A 15,131-nucleotide genomic window follows, 5' to 3' on the forward strand; every position below is an offset into this window, starting at 1 on the left:
GCAGGCTGAGTTGGCTAAAAGTGTTTCTTTCATACTACTTTAAAGGAGGTAAGGAGGGAGAGTAAAAAAACGTGAGGGAAGAAACGGTGGAAACAAGAATCTGTCCAGGAGCAGAAGCAGAGGCTGGTGGCAGCAGAGATGAAGTGGTGTTGGGGGAAAAGGCTAGAAGGAAAACATGGAAATGTGTGTCAGGCAGGACAAAGATCTGTACTTGAATCCCCATTTCTCAATTCTGATGATTGTGTTTTATATATTTGTATATATTCTTAATTCTTTAGCATATATTTAGTTCTTCAGTAAAGCATAGAAAGCCAGAAACATGGTTTGTGGTGAGGATACGAACAGCTTCCTCCAGTGACGGAGGGCTTTTTATGCTGCTAAATGACCCACATCAGAAACAAATAATGTAAGTACTGTAATTGCTTGTCTTTCTCTACATTGGTGTTCCCATGGAGCATTTTCAGTTGTTGAAGGAGCAAAGCACCGTAACACCAGAAATATTCTGGATTGCCTTATGTGTATGTCGCTCATGTAGTGATTATGAAGGGAGAAAAAACATTTTTAATTAATTTCTTGTGGGTGGATTTTAAGAAGCAAATGTCATATGATGCATTAGGCTATTCTTTTAAAAAGGAAAAAAAAAGGAGAATATGTGGAGTTTTTCTGTTCCCCAGAGTTTCAAGAACTCATGGCTAAGCCAGTTAATGCACACATTTTTCATGTGAAATTCAGTCTCACCATGCTGGAGGCCTTTGTCCCTCCACAGCACATAGCCAGGATTAGAAATATTCAGGTGGGTTGACTCAGATGTGGTAAATAAAATGAGACAGCAAAACATATTGTGTACCAAGGGCTGGGGAAGCACGTGTGCGGGGCTGCGTGGAGCCCAGGTGCTGAAGGACTTCTTAGGGAGGGGAGAGGGAGAGGAATTCCTAGGCAGGAATTCCCATTCATTTTGTTTACTCACCTGGCTGCTGAGGAAAACCCATGACAACATATGTTTTCAGCTGACAGCCTTTTCATAAGATTAGCTGTGACAAATACAATACCTTGTTTCCCATGGAGAGAGCTGATGTTTGTTACTGCTGCATCACTTCAGCTGCAGATGTGAATTTTCTTTTTATCTTCTTCTTTCTTCTTTCTTTTTATCTTCTTCTATCTTTAAAGTAGCTTTAAATGAGACAGAAGTAATATCTGGTTAGCTAACACAAATTAAACAGCCAGCTGAATTTTCCTTCCTTTGCCAGAGCCCTTAGAGCTCTCTTTGTGCTCTTTAAGATTTTATCCAGACAGATCATGGCTTTTTCAATCCTTGTGGTGTGTGACAGTTGGATCTGGCTAATATCTACGTCCTTAATGAGTTATTAAAGTGGGCAGCACCTTTTTGTTATGAGACAACAGCAGCTACTGCTGGCAAAAGGGGCTTTGCTGCTGCAGAGTTGTGGCAGCACAGGGGCTGTGCAAGTTGTGCCTCTGTGGTACCCCGACACGTGCTGACGCTGTGCTGTGGACATCCTTTGAGCAACTAAGTTACAGCATTCAAATTATTGATGCAGTTATGTTAGGCATAATTTCCTAAAAATTGGATTTATTCTTACTTGCAAGGTTACATCTTCATGTATTCTGCAGGCATATACTAGAACACAACTAATGAAGGCAAGTAGCCAAATTGTTGTTTCTCATGCTTAGAGAATGGAAAGTTGCTTGTGGATAGAAGGATAGAAATATGCTTGTGGGTAGAAAAGGAAGATCCATAAAAAAATGAGGCAGCAGCTGAATGCAGATACCTTGGGGAAGAGAACAGGGCAGACTGATACTCTCCAGGGCTTTAATCAATTGCAGCTCGAGGACTTCGTGAGGCAGAGCTGATTCCTATGCATTCAGTGAATCTTCACAGATTTTTCTTCTATTGGGTTGTCAAGTCTCTCTTCAAACCTGCATAAACTTTTTGTATTTGCAGCGTACCATGGAAAGGAAGTCCACCACTTAATTACATGTTAAGAACCACTTTGTTATGAACCTGTTACCAATTAGTGCACCCTGGCTCTTGCCATTTCTGGTTTCTCTCTCCATTTAGATGTACTTTTACCCAAGAATCAGTCTTCACCACAGACTGTAAGGTTTGCACAAGAATCTGTCTAGCAAACAGCAGCTTTGTTTATTGTTAGCTTTTGGACTCAAATTTCCAAAGCCATTTCAGGCCATATATAGAGCAAATATTTTTGAGAAGTGCTAAAATCTTCTCCAAAATTGCAGGCTTTAGTGTAAATGGCCACTTACTAATTTTAATTTCCAGTACTCACTGGGACAATTCCAAAGCACAGCCAAAACTTTTGGAGGTATGACTAATATTGCAAGCCGTGTTCCTTATCAGAGCTTGTAAAATAAATAAGGCAATGATCGGCAGTGGGAAGGTGGACTAAGTTAGGAAATAGGGGGTACCGTTTCTTTTCTATTCCAGACAAGTGCTTCCATTTGAAATATTTTACATTTATCATGTCTCTGTTTCCCCTATGCAACTCCAGAGTATTTTGCACTCTGGAAACCCTCAGCTTCACAAATTATTGGCTCAGATTAATACAGACCGGGGCAAAGTGAATAGGAAAAACAGAATGAGAGTCTTTTCTTGTCAGCTCTTTAAAGCTGTGTATGCATAATTAACATCTTCGTGATTCCACTTCCTTTTTCAGTGGCTACCCATTCTGAAAGAACTTTTAAAGCCAAAGTCTTTATGTCTTTAAGACACATTTCTACCCCAAAATGTCCAAATACTCATTCTGCTGCTGAATATTAAGAAATACAATCAGCTTTTTCTGGTTGAAGTGTTGTTTTTCTCAGATTCCTGTCTTGAGAATGTAGCAACTATTTTGTCAGATATTGTCTTTTTTTCCATGCTATACTATTACACCTGCTTCTTTTCATTCACTCTTTTGTCTCTTAAACAAAAGTGCCCTTTCGTTACAGTAATTTTACTACCACATGTGAGCAAATATTTTAATGGAAGTTTTATTAGACCACATAGCTAATGCAGAAGATAGTGACTGAGATGAGTAACTGTTAATGTTTTTCTAATCCCCAAAATGTAGAATTAATAGGGAAATTCACAGTATTAATAAGGAAGTGTTGATTCTAGAAAGCTATGTCTCTGTTGAACCAAGCATTTAAAGCATGTGCTGAAATCGCATTGTAACTTGAATGCTGTATTAGCCAGGGGGTTAATAATTGACTTAATAGTAAGAACTCAGATGAAATGTTGTACTGAACTGGGGACACTGTTAATTTGACTTTACTCACTAAAAAAGAGAAAAGCTCTAGTGCCTGCATTTATGCAATGTCAGTGATTTGAAAAGCTAAAGAAAATAGTATTCTTGCTGTATGTTTTTTTTGTTTTCTCTCCAGGGATGACTTTGCCAGTTGGTTTGGTCTACATTATTAAACAGTGGGGAGAGGCAGCCTGGTGGCTTGTTCAGAGAGATGATGATGAATTAGGAGGTTGCAATATGACTTTCATTGCAGAATACAAGGTAGGTTCGATACAAATGAACATTTAATGTTTTATCTCAGAAGACATTAAATAAATTTTATTTAATTTTGATGCTGCTTTTTTGTATAGTTTCATTTAGATAGAGAAAACCCTGTATGCTAATTTTTTGCAGTGTTAATCTTCAAATACAGCACATCGATCTTGAAACACTTAATAAAATCAATATAACCATTTCTGATGACAAACACAGATCTGACATTTTTTGCACAGTGGTCACTGACATATAATCTATTCTGTTGCCTTCCCCCCACCCAAAAAAAAAAAAAAAAGCCAGCAAACTAAGTAGAAATATATGCCATCAGGATAGTTTTAAAATCAACTATTTTAAATTGGTCTTAATATAATTATTATATTTTTAGCTGAAATACCAAGTTTAATTATATTTCCTATTCACACTGGAAAGCTAGATTTCTCACTCTTCATTGGTTTTTGTCCAACACGTGGACATAGATAGGATTTGGCTTGTACACTGTTGCCAAGTCATCCAATTTGTATCAATTTTTTACCTGCCTCTCAGGAACTGTGTAATGCTTGCTCTGATCACATTCAACATCCCCACACTCTTAAACCTAGTTCCCCTTTCACCATGCCTTTAAAATATAGCAGCTTTGTCTTTTACTGAGGTACAGAGAGTTTAAGTCCAAGGTCATGCAAACCAAAATCTGGTCTAAATCCAAGGGCAGTGCACTAAGCACTGGATCTTCTTATGTCAGAAAGAGAGAGTTGAGAAATGAAGTTTTTACCCAATACAAATAAATGTATTAAAAGCTGATGTGATTTTAATGGGAAGTTGATTTATTTGTATTAAATAGATTTAATTCTTGTGAAAGGTGCCAGACTGATTACCTGGGAGATGTGTGAATCCTGTATTCATCAATAGATACAATAATTTACATTGATATAGCTATTGAAAACTTTTGTAGGCTTGAAAGAGATATTTTTCTACAAAAACGAGAGTTCATAGTCCATACTTTGATCCTTTGGTTGCCTGAATGCTTGCATTACTATTAATGGAGGACACATGCTATTGGATTCCTTATGAGAGTCTGAGTACTTCTTTCTTACCTGCTGCTCCATCTTCCCCTATCACAAATCAGAGTTTCCTCACTTTCACAGTAAGTTCAATGCTTCCGCTATCTGTCCCATTATGCCCCTTCCCTGTTTCACTCCCTCCAGAGACCCTGCAATGCTGTTAACCATTTCTCATAGCTCCAGACAACTGGCTGGGCAGGAGACAGTACTTGCTGCAGCTCACCTGGGTCTAGGTATGTGCTCATTTTAACCAGCCCACATGTACTTATTGATTCAGGATTCCTTGCCCCTTTTTTTTCTTGAGAAAAATGAAATCCCTTTCCAATGAACTATTGAAAATGTGTTCTATTATCTATATATAAATTTAGTACATTGTCTTCTTTATATTACTTTGGTATAGATGCAATATTAAAGGTACACAGGGTATTCTGCCACTATTTGTAGTTGTAAATTAGGTACTCTTTGCAATTCTTCCACATCTTCCTATGCATAATTAATTTTAAATATATGTCTTTGCTACCCTTTCCAGTTCTCTAACCATAGTCCCAATGAGAGTAATATCACTACTCCTAGTCATCCTGTCATTTGGATTTATGCATGTATTATCTGAAATGACTTATGAACATTCAAAGGGATGTTGTTTCCATTTCCTTATCAAGGGCTTGATCCTGCCTTATTAAAGACAAGAGCAGGCCCATTTTCTGTAGTAAGAACAATTTCCGTAATACAATAACTTCCATAACTTGTGGTTTAAGAAAGATCTCTGGATATACATGCACATTTAGGAGCAACTCTTCAGGCTGTTTAAATTGTTTGTGTTTCACCATACTAAGACAGTAGTTGAAGAATTGTTATTGCTCATGTTTACTATATGTTTGTATCTGGCTTTTTTGGTCAGTGTTTATACTGTGGTACTCAGGAGAATTTTTTGCAAGCAGAAATTGCAGTTTCATGGCTGAAGCCCTTGCTCAGCATTACAGTAAGAGCTGATTCTTTGAGCAGTCTCCTCGAAATCCGTTGCTTCCTAAGGATTAAGTTGCACCTTGCCATGCAAAGCTGAAATTGAATCCAAATGGCCCAAATCGAACTGAACAGACTGAAGATGTAGCCACTGACTTAAAAGAGAATTCGGATATATCTGTGCAGCCCCAAGCAGAGGGGAGCTGGCAGGAATGTGTGCCACTTCATTTATTCAGGAAACGCGGGGTCAAGTTGGAGGCATTCCTGCAGCTTTCTGTAACACAGGCGCAGGCAGACCTAGCTGGCAGCTTCCTGTGAAAGCCTGGAAATGTACCTTTTGCTTGAAAATAGCATGAGACTTGCCTGAATGCTAAAGATGCTTATTTATTTAAAGATGCTTAAGCAAGTCAGTTACCTAAATATGCATGTGGGGAAGAGGAGGAGAAGAGTGGTGACTATAGGATTTGGCCTAATGTAGTTAGCTTGGGCTTTAAATTTTTACATACATATTACTGTCTCTGGTTGCCTTTCTGCAGTCATTGGTGGGTATGAATCTGAGGATGGGTTTGGAATCAGACATTAGAAATCTTTAATAAGACAATTTCTAGTCAGTCATGTAAATACCACAGCTGTGCTAGGGTCAGAGAGGCTTTTATGTTGCTCATCTCCAAGTCTGACAGAAAATCTACTTGCCACTTGAGTCCATCTAATCAAATCATGATAAAGTAGATGCTATGAAACATAAATCACCCTTTAATATCCACCTAAGACTTCAGGACCACCAAAGGCAAATATCTATCCTATATTAAGTCATTTAAACAAGTTGTGGTTTTAACATCAACTTTTTCCCTATTTATGTTCTGTGCCATGGTTTCACGCAGATGAGGAATTGCATAAGTCTGCCATGAGTTCAGCAAGTACCAAGGTAACCCAAGTCTTTATTCAAAGATATTATTTATTCTATCAATATTTAATGTGGAGGAACCATTGAACTGCATAATTTGATAAAGATGGGTGTACTGCTCCCTGAATACCTCTAATGCTCTCAGGCTTTCTTCACTTTTTAGAAGCGATGTAAGAAAATAAACACCAAATGCTGTGTTCTGGAAAAAAGTGTGGAACTGGATAATAGTACTTGGTATTGCACATATATTTTCCTGGCAGTTTTTCTGAAACTCTCTTGGGGGCTCAGCCATGTCTCTTAGCCAGTTGGTTGCTCAGGGGCTTACTGGCACAGTGAGGTTGGTTCTCAGGACACGACATGTGATGTGCTTTCTCAGACACACATCAGCTTCTCCTGGGATTTGTGGTTCTTCCCCCAGTGAGCCCCTGGCAGACATCAAGTTAGTCTTCGTAAGCAGTGGGGTGAGACTAGGTCAGTTTGCTCTTGGTAGCATTACTTCTGGTTATCCTTCTCCGTGCCTGCTGTTGGCTCTGATTGCCGAGGCAGCTTCTGGGTCTGTTATGGCAGCTTTTTAATGGCATCATTTGCAGTTATTCCTGTAAGTACACTGAGATTAGTTTTATTTCTCTGAGCTACTTAGAGTTCACCCTGAATATTATTCAAAACAAATTCCATGAAATCATCATGCATGCTGCATTGCCTATGTCCTTTTTCCCAGATGTCTTAATTGTCTGTCATTATTTGATTCAGTCTGTGATCTAAAAACGCATTAGCTCATCTGACTCTCTGTTTCTCATGTCAATGCCCTGCATCTGTCCCTAGAAATTCAGTAGCGTACCTTCTCCCACTGCAGATACTGGGTCCTTTCTCTGTCTTCCTACCTATGCGTCAACTGTATGTGCAGGTGATAGGAGTATCATAAAAAAATATAGAAATGCCATAAACCATACAGCCACATGACAAATTAGTTTATCTTGTCCCTTTGGCCCCTCCACCTGATCTCTGCTCCAGGGGGCTCTTCCAGCACTCCACGCCACTGAGCTAGGAGCTGCCATTAAAAAATACAACAGGCAAGATCATTTTTTTTCTGTTTCTTGTGAAATTCCCACAGACAGAAATTGCTCCTTTGTGGGTCCTGTGAAGGGGGTCAAGGATATGTCAAGGATAATTGTTAAAGTCCACGATATTATTGTATTCTCTTCCACAGGAAAGGGAGAACCTTTTTTCAGTGTGATTTAACACTTTCGGTTCCCTAAAAGATTGAGATCATAGACTTGAAGCCATAATAATTTTTAGCATGAAAGAACTAATTTAATTTTTAAACAATTTTATGATCTTTTATGAGATTTTTACAGCAGGAGTCCAGATGCCAAAACCTAGAGCAGTGAAGCCATGAAGTACTTTGCCAAAAATATATTTTACAAATTTATAAAGAATGACAAGTAGAGAATAAAGACTTCAAATGGTAAGGATTTAAGAAGACCTGCATTACTCACAAGTGGTCTGACACTCCTATGTAACCTAAGTGTTCTAGAATAAAATAAAACTTGATGCTATTTCTCCTCTGTATCTCATTTCATGTACCCTATTTACATATGCAAATTATGTAGCACACAATGTACTGCAATCTCTGCTGCTGCAACCAGGTAAAACTCCTTTCAATTCAAAGGATTAGTACTCCTTTACTAGCTTGGTCTAGTATTGTATCAGAAAATGTTGCCTAATGAGTAGTATTGCTAAAAAGGCTGTAGGAAACTAACTTATTTTGCAGTTAGTATTTCCTGTCTTTCCAGACTGTCTTAGAAAACTCATGCTCTCTGTCTACATTTCAAATCAGTGTTCAAACTGATGGTGTTTCTGGCTTGGTTTCTGAGAAGACAAGTGTCCAGTGCCGTTGTAGGAGAGAAGTCCCGTGATTTGAAGCTCAGTCTTGCTCTGAAAAGCAACGGCCTGTTGCCAGCTCTTGTAAGGTAGCAGTTGTACTCTTTGTGTGAAAGTGAATGCTGACGTTTATTCTCAGAGCATCTCTGTGAAACCATGCTATTGTCTTTGTTGCAAAAGCATCTTTAATTTAAATATATGCATGTTCTAATAAGGAGACACTTTTACACCAAAGAACCTGTAAAGGGTCAGTAGTACATTAAGGTAATTCAGAAGAACTGCAAAGTGTTTGAGTGCTACTTTTTTTTTTTTTTTTTTAAACTGAATCATCTGTTTGTGATTCCTGAGTAGATACCGTGTATCTGGGTGAACAGAGTTTCACAGTCTCATTAAAGGCAAGTTCCAAGTGGTAGCAGATGGAGTTGGAGCTAGGATTAATTGTAAGGAAAGTGAGAGCTGAGGGTGTTTGGTTTCAGTTTTAAGAATCAAACCTCCTGCCCTGGTTAACACTGAGATATTTGGATTTGATACAGATTGATAAGGAGATTACCACACTGTGGAGATAAAGAGCAACCTCAGATCACCTGACTGGGACCTGGTTTTATTCACTGTAACATGGAAAAAGTGTTAGTAAGGGCACAATAAGAGAGTACTCAGCTATGGCAGTTTGCTTTGAAAATTTAAGAAAATTATTATGTAAAGGCTTGTGGGCTAGAAATACAGGGAGTCCGAAGTTTGGAGGATCTTCTGAAGCTTTGTTAAGAAAGTTATGATTTCTTTTACTGAAGAAAGTAAGATGCAGACATTATGTCTTAGTGAAGAGTGGAGAAAAATATTGGCTAGGTAGAGAGTGTCCCTGGTAAAGAGATTTTAGTCAGGTCCTTCCATGGTAATCCAAATGTCTTTAAAAGTCAGGTTCCTGCAGCACAAGAAGAAAACGAGTGAGAAGGTCAGATTTCCTCACCAAGAATGCCTGGTCTGCAAGATGTGACATTTGAGTTTGACTTTGGGTTTTTCTGTGAAAATGTTACACGTCGCTGGCTATTCAGAGAAATCCCCCTGTCCTGAGCAATTCTGTATTATACACATCCTAGAATGCAAATGGAAATAATAAATGCCTGCTGTTACCTGCCCCTGCAGGCACAGGCTGACGTCAGTAAGTAATGATAATTGTTTATTTAAATGTTTTTATTGGATCAGTTTTTGAAATGCTCTGTAGTGCTTTTCAAAAGCCACCAAGCCAGCCCTTCAGCAGGGAGCTGTGGCAGGTCCCTTTATCTTAGAAGTATACATATGATATTGTAACTTTTATGTATGCATAGGTATTTAGGTCTAAAGGTGATTTTTTTACCCAGATCAGAATGACTAATATTTGGGAGTGAACACGCTTTGTAATATTCCCTTCTTGTTGTTGTTCTCCAGAGAGGAGATCCACCCATTTATTACTCCTGGACATGCCTCCCACGTTAAGTGTCCCTGCATTGTATGTGTCCAGGAGGAGGGCACAGGCTGTGCTGTACATCGCCACAAAAATGGAATTAGTCAGCCTGTTAGATTACAAACACAACACAAATTTACTCATTTGAAACAGAATCTTGTTTGCTTTTGGATTTTTTGTTTTTACCTTTGAAATCAAAATGGGAAAACTGTTAATTTCACACAATTGCAGGCAGCATTAGTCTTGGTTACAAATCTGAAAAAATAAAGGGAGATAATCCTGATCCAGACAAATGAGAGGGATGTCTTCCTTGTTTATGCTGTATGCTAGTCAAGGCAAAATAATTTCACCCACCTAAATAAGAAAGCAATGATTCTTGGGTATTTATTGCCATACAGTAGATACTGCATGTTTGGTGGTTTATTTTTAATTAATGCTTGTAAAGCTTTAATTAAAAGTCTTCACACAAGATCTTTAAAGTCTCTGATTATATTGAATAGCTTATTCAACAGATGCAGATTTAATATTGTTAAAAAATTCCCTAATATAGTTCAAGACCTTTTTTTTTTTTAATGTAGATGTCATTTGACCTATGCCAGATAAAACTGATAACTGTCTTGGCAAATACTATACCAGATTGTAGTGAGGAAGTGAATAGAAAGCTAATGAAGAAAACTAGTTGTCTTGGGTAAAAGCAAAAATTCTGTGAGTGCTGATGAGCAATACTTTTTTATTTCATAGTTTTTATAAGAAATGATTGACTCGCATTGTAATGGGGACAAATTGATCCAGCACATTCATATTAAGTAAGGCTGTAGAGAGGGTCTCCAGAGCCAAAGTACTAATGTTCTGTACACTGTGTCCCCAGCTGGACACTCAAAGGCATGCTTTTGATCATCTTTGCCCCAATCTCTTTTGCTGTTGTTTAGAGAGTTCATCTGGGGGAAGACGCAGAGTGAGCAATGAGAGAAAAATGCAAGAAGTGAAGTAACACTTCTCTTGGGCTGCATGGGACAGTCTGTCAGCTTTCTTGAGCTTCATGCTCAGCAAGAGATGGAAGTTGTTATTTAAACTTTAGCTAAGAAATACATACTTACATTAATTGTAACAATGTAGGTTTTGCTTTTAACTGTAGTAGATGGAACATTTTTCAGACGGAAACATAACTTCCTTTTGTGAAGGTGTCTCCTTAAATTGTATATTAATTTATGTAGCACCATTTATGCAGTGCAGCATATACTAGTGATTCCCTTCTTCCCAGACTGGACCTCACTGATTTTCAGAAGGAATAATGTGAGGAATAATGTCTGCAGTGCCAAATTTACAAAGATACAGAGATAGATGTCTAGTTGGTGTAAATCCCTAACTTGCATTCAGACTGGATGTATTCGCCTGAGTGTTTAGTTTGCACTTTTTCAAATTAATCTCCTGTTCATCCTGTCTTTGCTGTGCTATAGTTAACATAGTGGAGTAGGCAAAATGGATTTCTTCTAAGTGAATCTAGGTGAATCTAAAATGGTCTCCAGCTGCTGATGGCTTTCAGTCCATCGGACAAGACTAAAGCTATTCCAAAATCAAGTCCCCAAAACTTGTACTGTATGGATATTGGGTCCTTAACACCACCTTTCTGCTCTATCTGCTCCTTATTGCTAAGTTAGACAAAGCCAAAAATATTAATGGGAATTTAACATTTTAACTGCATTTTAGATGTTTCTGTAAATCACTAAAGGAAGCTTCAAACACCTCAGTAGATCAGGCTCTATGATAACAAACTTGTTTTCATGCTCTGTACCAAAATATTACAAAATTGTCTAAATAAAGATATATTTCCTTTTTCCTAAATATGTTTCACAAATTAGGAAATGCCTTTAAAAGCAGGTATTTACTAAAAAACAAAACCAAAAAAATTTTGTAACCAGGTACTTTTCAGACAGTTGCAAACATACGGTCTTTGTTCTTATATTCATACAATCTTGAAAAAGCTATGGTAACTTGGGACCAAAACGTTATTTACTGTTAACAGTGTATTAAACACTTGCATGCTTTGAGTTGCAATAAAATAGCTCCTGTTAAAGTCAATAGTAAAATACAGTTCACTTCACTTAGGCAGGTTCAAAGCTTGAACGAATACACAAACAATTTCCTTCTTGCTTGTGGTGCTCTTCATAAAACATTCCATTTTTATCCTCTACACATAAGCAGAGCTTCCTGAGAGAGAGCTTTGTTTCAACATCAGAAGCATGTCAACCAGCATCTCTGGTTGCAAAACCACTTTAATCTGGAGGTGACAGAGAGGAGAGATTAATGGCTTCAATTTGGACACATGCAGCCAAGTACCACATTGATTCTTTATCAAAGGCAGCACAAGCATGATTGCCTGGGATTTAAGAAAGAAAATATTGACTTGGTTCATGAGCTTAAAATACATTCTTATTTGACTTAAAATATTTTTAATATCACCATAGTGATGAGAATACTCTGTATACTGCAGTGCCATATCAGCAAAACTGCTGAAGTATATGTTTAAGCATATAATGAAATTTCATGAACTTCAGCAGCAAAAGACACTTAACTAAAGGTATAGATAAACTGAGAAGTTAAGCTCGTGTTTAAATATTGGAGTGGTTCTTACATCCTTGTTTTTACAAGGAGACAATTAAGACACAGAGAGGCCGAGTGGCTTCCCCAACATTTCCCAAGGAGTCTGAGGAGGAGAAAGAAGCTGAACCCAATTTTCTTATGCTTTAGACACGAGGTTAGACTCAAGAGTGACCTACAAAGTCACCTTTTAAAATGCAGGTGGTGTCAGCATTGCTATTTGTTGATGCAAATCCTGGTGGGATGGAAAAAAACCCAGTCTTTGCACCAGTAGGGGCTTTTACTAGACATGTTTTAGACAGACATTTAAGTAAGATATTTTAGGCTAGTTTTATCAACAAAAGTGCCTGGAACTTTTAACACAAAAATAATTTATAAAAGTTTTAGGCAACACTTTGATACATCTGTGGATATTTTTCCTTGTCTTTGTGTTGTTTTTAGACTGTTTGACCCTTTTCTGCAAAAGATGAGAGAGATGGGCTAGGATTCAAAGGAGGGTTGCAGAAATGATGTTTATATATTTTAATTGCTAGTCAGCATGCTGTCCTCTCTAATGAAACCTTTTCTTAAGTCAATGAAAATAAAAGGCTTAAAACACAGGAAGGTGCATAGAGGTGATGAGAACTGATGTACGGTCATATTAGCTGGAGAGATGTAATGTTCATTTTCAAAGGCACAAGGGAATGCAATGGTGATGGGCCGAAAACAAACTCTTCTCATCTTTCTGTTATACTAGGAGCATAGGAAGGTTTTTCCTTGGTGTTTGATACGAGTGTTGCAAAAAGTGCGGTCTAAGACTTTCTGAAGATTAACTCGTGACATGTGAGACCACAACCAAGAAAAGCTAAGCACCATTCAGACCTCTGTGACAGTGTGACATACTCAGCACTTTTAAAAAAACAGGCCATTTAAATGTAGCTGGGAAGCTAAGGAAGGCAAGTTTTAAAAATGTTAGCCAAAAGCCTTAAAATACCAAAGGGAAATAAGTCTAAATGTTACAAGTGTGAAGTTAGACATATGGTGTGATGGTTTTTGGGTTGGCCTCAATTATGCAAATTGATTGGAATTAAGTAAAACTCTGTGAATATTGGGAAAGTAGGTGGATGGACCCAGTTTAACCAGTTTCTCCCCTCCACAGCCTTAACTGAGTATCTTTGAAATTAGTGTTTTTGCTGGAAAATGGCTGTGGACTGAAAAAAGCAAATTTTTCACTGGACTTGTGAGGGCCTATCCTTCCTATACTGTCTATGGATTGCAACAGAAGCAATGAGAAAAAAAGGTCAAATGCAGAAGATACAAAACCTCTTTGTTAGCTAAATCACCCACAGTAAGAAATCAAAGCTAAAAAACCAACTAACTAACCAACCAACCAAAAACCCCAAAAATCCAACTGTCCATCTGATGACAGAGCTGTTCAGCCCAAGAATCCCTTAAGCCACTGTCTGCTTTATGAGACTCCAAGGGCAAAAAAGCTTCTGCTTTTTGTGTCAAGACTGCAGTGATAGAAGATTCTTACAGCGGATTTATTTTATCCCTGTCAGTTCCTCCACTGATATTGGTGGGGTTTTTTATAGTGTATGGCTTTGAGGCACTGCATTTTGAAGCTCAATTTCCCTCCTTTCTGAAAATAGAAAAGTAATCCTGCTGCCTTTGGGAGAAGGAGTTGGCTCAGAGAAGAATTACATTAGTATGATATATATAAAAGAAATAAAATAAAAAAGGAACTTGCCTGAGAGAGAACAAATGAACATTTCTTTACTGTCTCGTGGAGACAGAATTTTGTGACTGCATGGAAGGTCGTCATATGACTTAAATGCTACTTAAGTCTCACTTGATGGCCCACTGTTGTGTCTCTTTTGCTTGGGTGATTACTCAGAATGAGAATTTCTTGCCTGTCCTGGACCTCAAGCAGTTAAAAGCCATATAGAGCTACCCATGCCTTTTTGATCTAAGATCATGTGTGCACACTCGGGCAGTTTGTGTAGTAGTAATGAAGGAAACGCGGACTAAAACTATGCTTGCTGCCTGACATTCTTACAGTAGGTGAACCTGTATTTTAATGACACTCCAGCAAAAGAAAAGAAAAAAAAAAATTACTTCAGTTCCCCAGTATCTCCCTCCACGTACATCTCCTTCATGTCACAATCCTGGTTGTGTGAGCAACTTTCATCCAGCTCTGGATTCAGGAGCAATGTCGGTTTTTGTCTACTGAAGAACGGTCAAGCAAGCTTTTATATATTATTTTGATGTGTTATGAACTTGTAGTAGATTGCTAGCAAGCAGGTCTCTAGCTGAATGAAAGTTAGTGACTTCTTAAAAAGAACCAGCTGAGTGCAGGAAAATAAAAAGCAAACTGAGGGCCAATGTGATCTCTGTGCTTAATATTCCAGAAACTGGCTTACTAGTTCTGAATTGGCTTATTTTAACTTTTGTGGAAATATCTATAATCTGCAAATCTGGTTAAGAACTCTAGCTTCTACAAGATGCTAATAAATTGGTCAACCATACTGTAAAATGTACATTAGTCTTTGGACTCTATGAAGTAGTTTAATTGTGTGCTAAACTGAAAATAGAAAATAAACAACAAGTTTAAATACTGTTGTCTTAATATATTGTATCACGTACTCTAGTTTAGCATTTAAAGATAAATGTATTTTGAAAAGGAGATGAAATGGGATACATGTAACATCATGAGTAGAGTATATATGAATTTCATAGACCATTAATCTTTACTCTTTAAAATTTCCTATTCAAGGCTATAAATGCATTAATTC

The 15,131-nt window shown here is 37.8% G+C and overlaps 1 protein-coding gene across 18 annotated transcripts in view; it reads left to right on the top strand.

The window, feature by feature from the left end:
• CUNH4orf50 (chromosome unknown C4orf50 homolog) overlaps positions 1 to 15,131 on the top strand; it is an 86,764-nt gene that overhangs the window by 47,834 nt on the left and 23,799 nt on the right. For 10 of the 18 annotated variants that reach the window (XR_015699998.1, XR_015699999.1, XR_015699984.1 and 7 more), the window contains 4 exons: positions 3,400 to 3,524; positions 4,721 to 4,809; positions 6,418 to 6,461; positions 8,278 to 8,410. The exons of 1 other annotated variant lie outside the window; for it this stretch is intronic. The gene's annotated coding sequence lies outside the window, so the exon portion shown is untranslated. Of the gene's footprint in view, positions 1 to 3,399; positions 3,525 to 4,467; positions 4,556 to 4,720; positions 4,810 to 6,417; positions 6,462 to 8,277; positions 8,411 to 15,131 lie in introns of those variants that run through there. 7 more of the 18 variants (XR_015699987.1, XR_015699985.1, XR_015699992.1 and 4 more) reach the window with 5 other exon arrangements.

The sequence above is a fragment of the Nipponia nippon genome, unplaced genomic scaffold, assembly GCF_047370975.1.
Source record: "Nipponia nippon isolate SJK-2023a ecotype South Korea unplaced genomic scaffold, ASM4737097v1 scaffold_6, whole genome shotgun sequence".
NCBI classification, from domain to species: Eukaryota; Metazoa; Chordata; class Aves; order Pelecaniformes; family Threskiornithidae; genus Nipponia; species Nipponia nippon.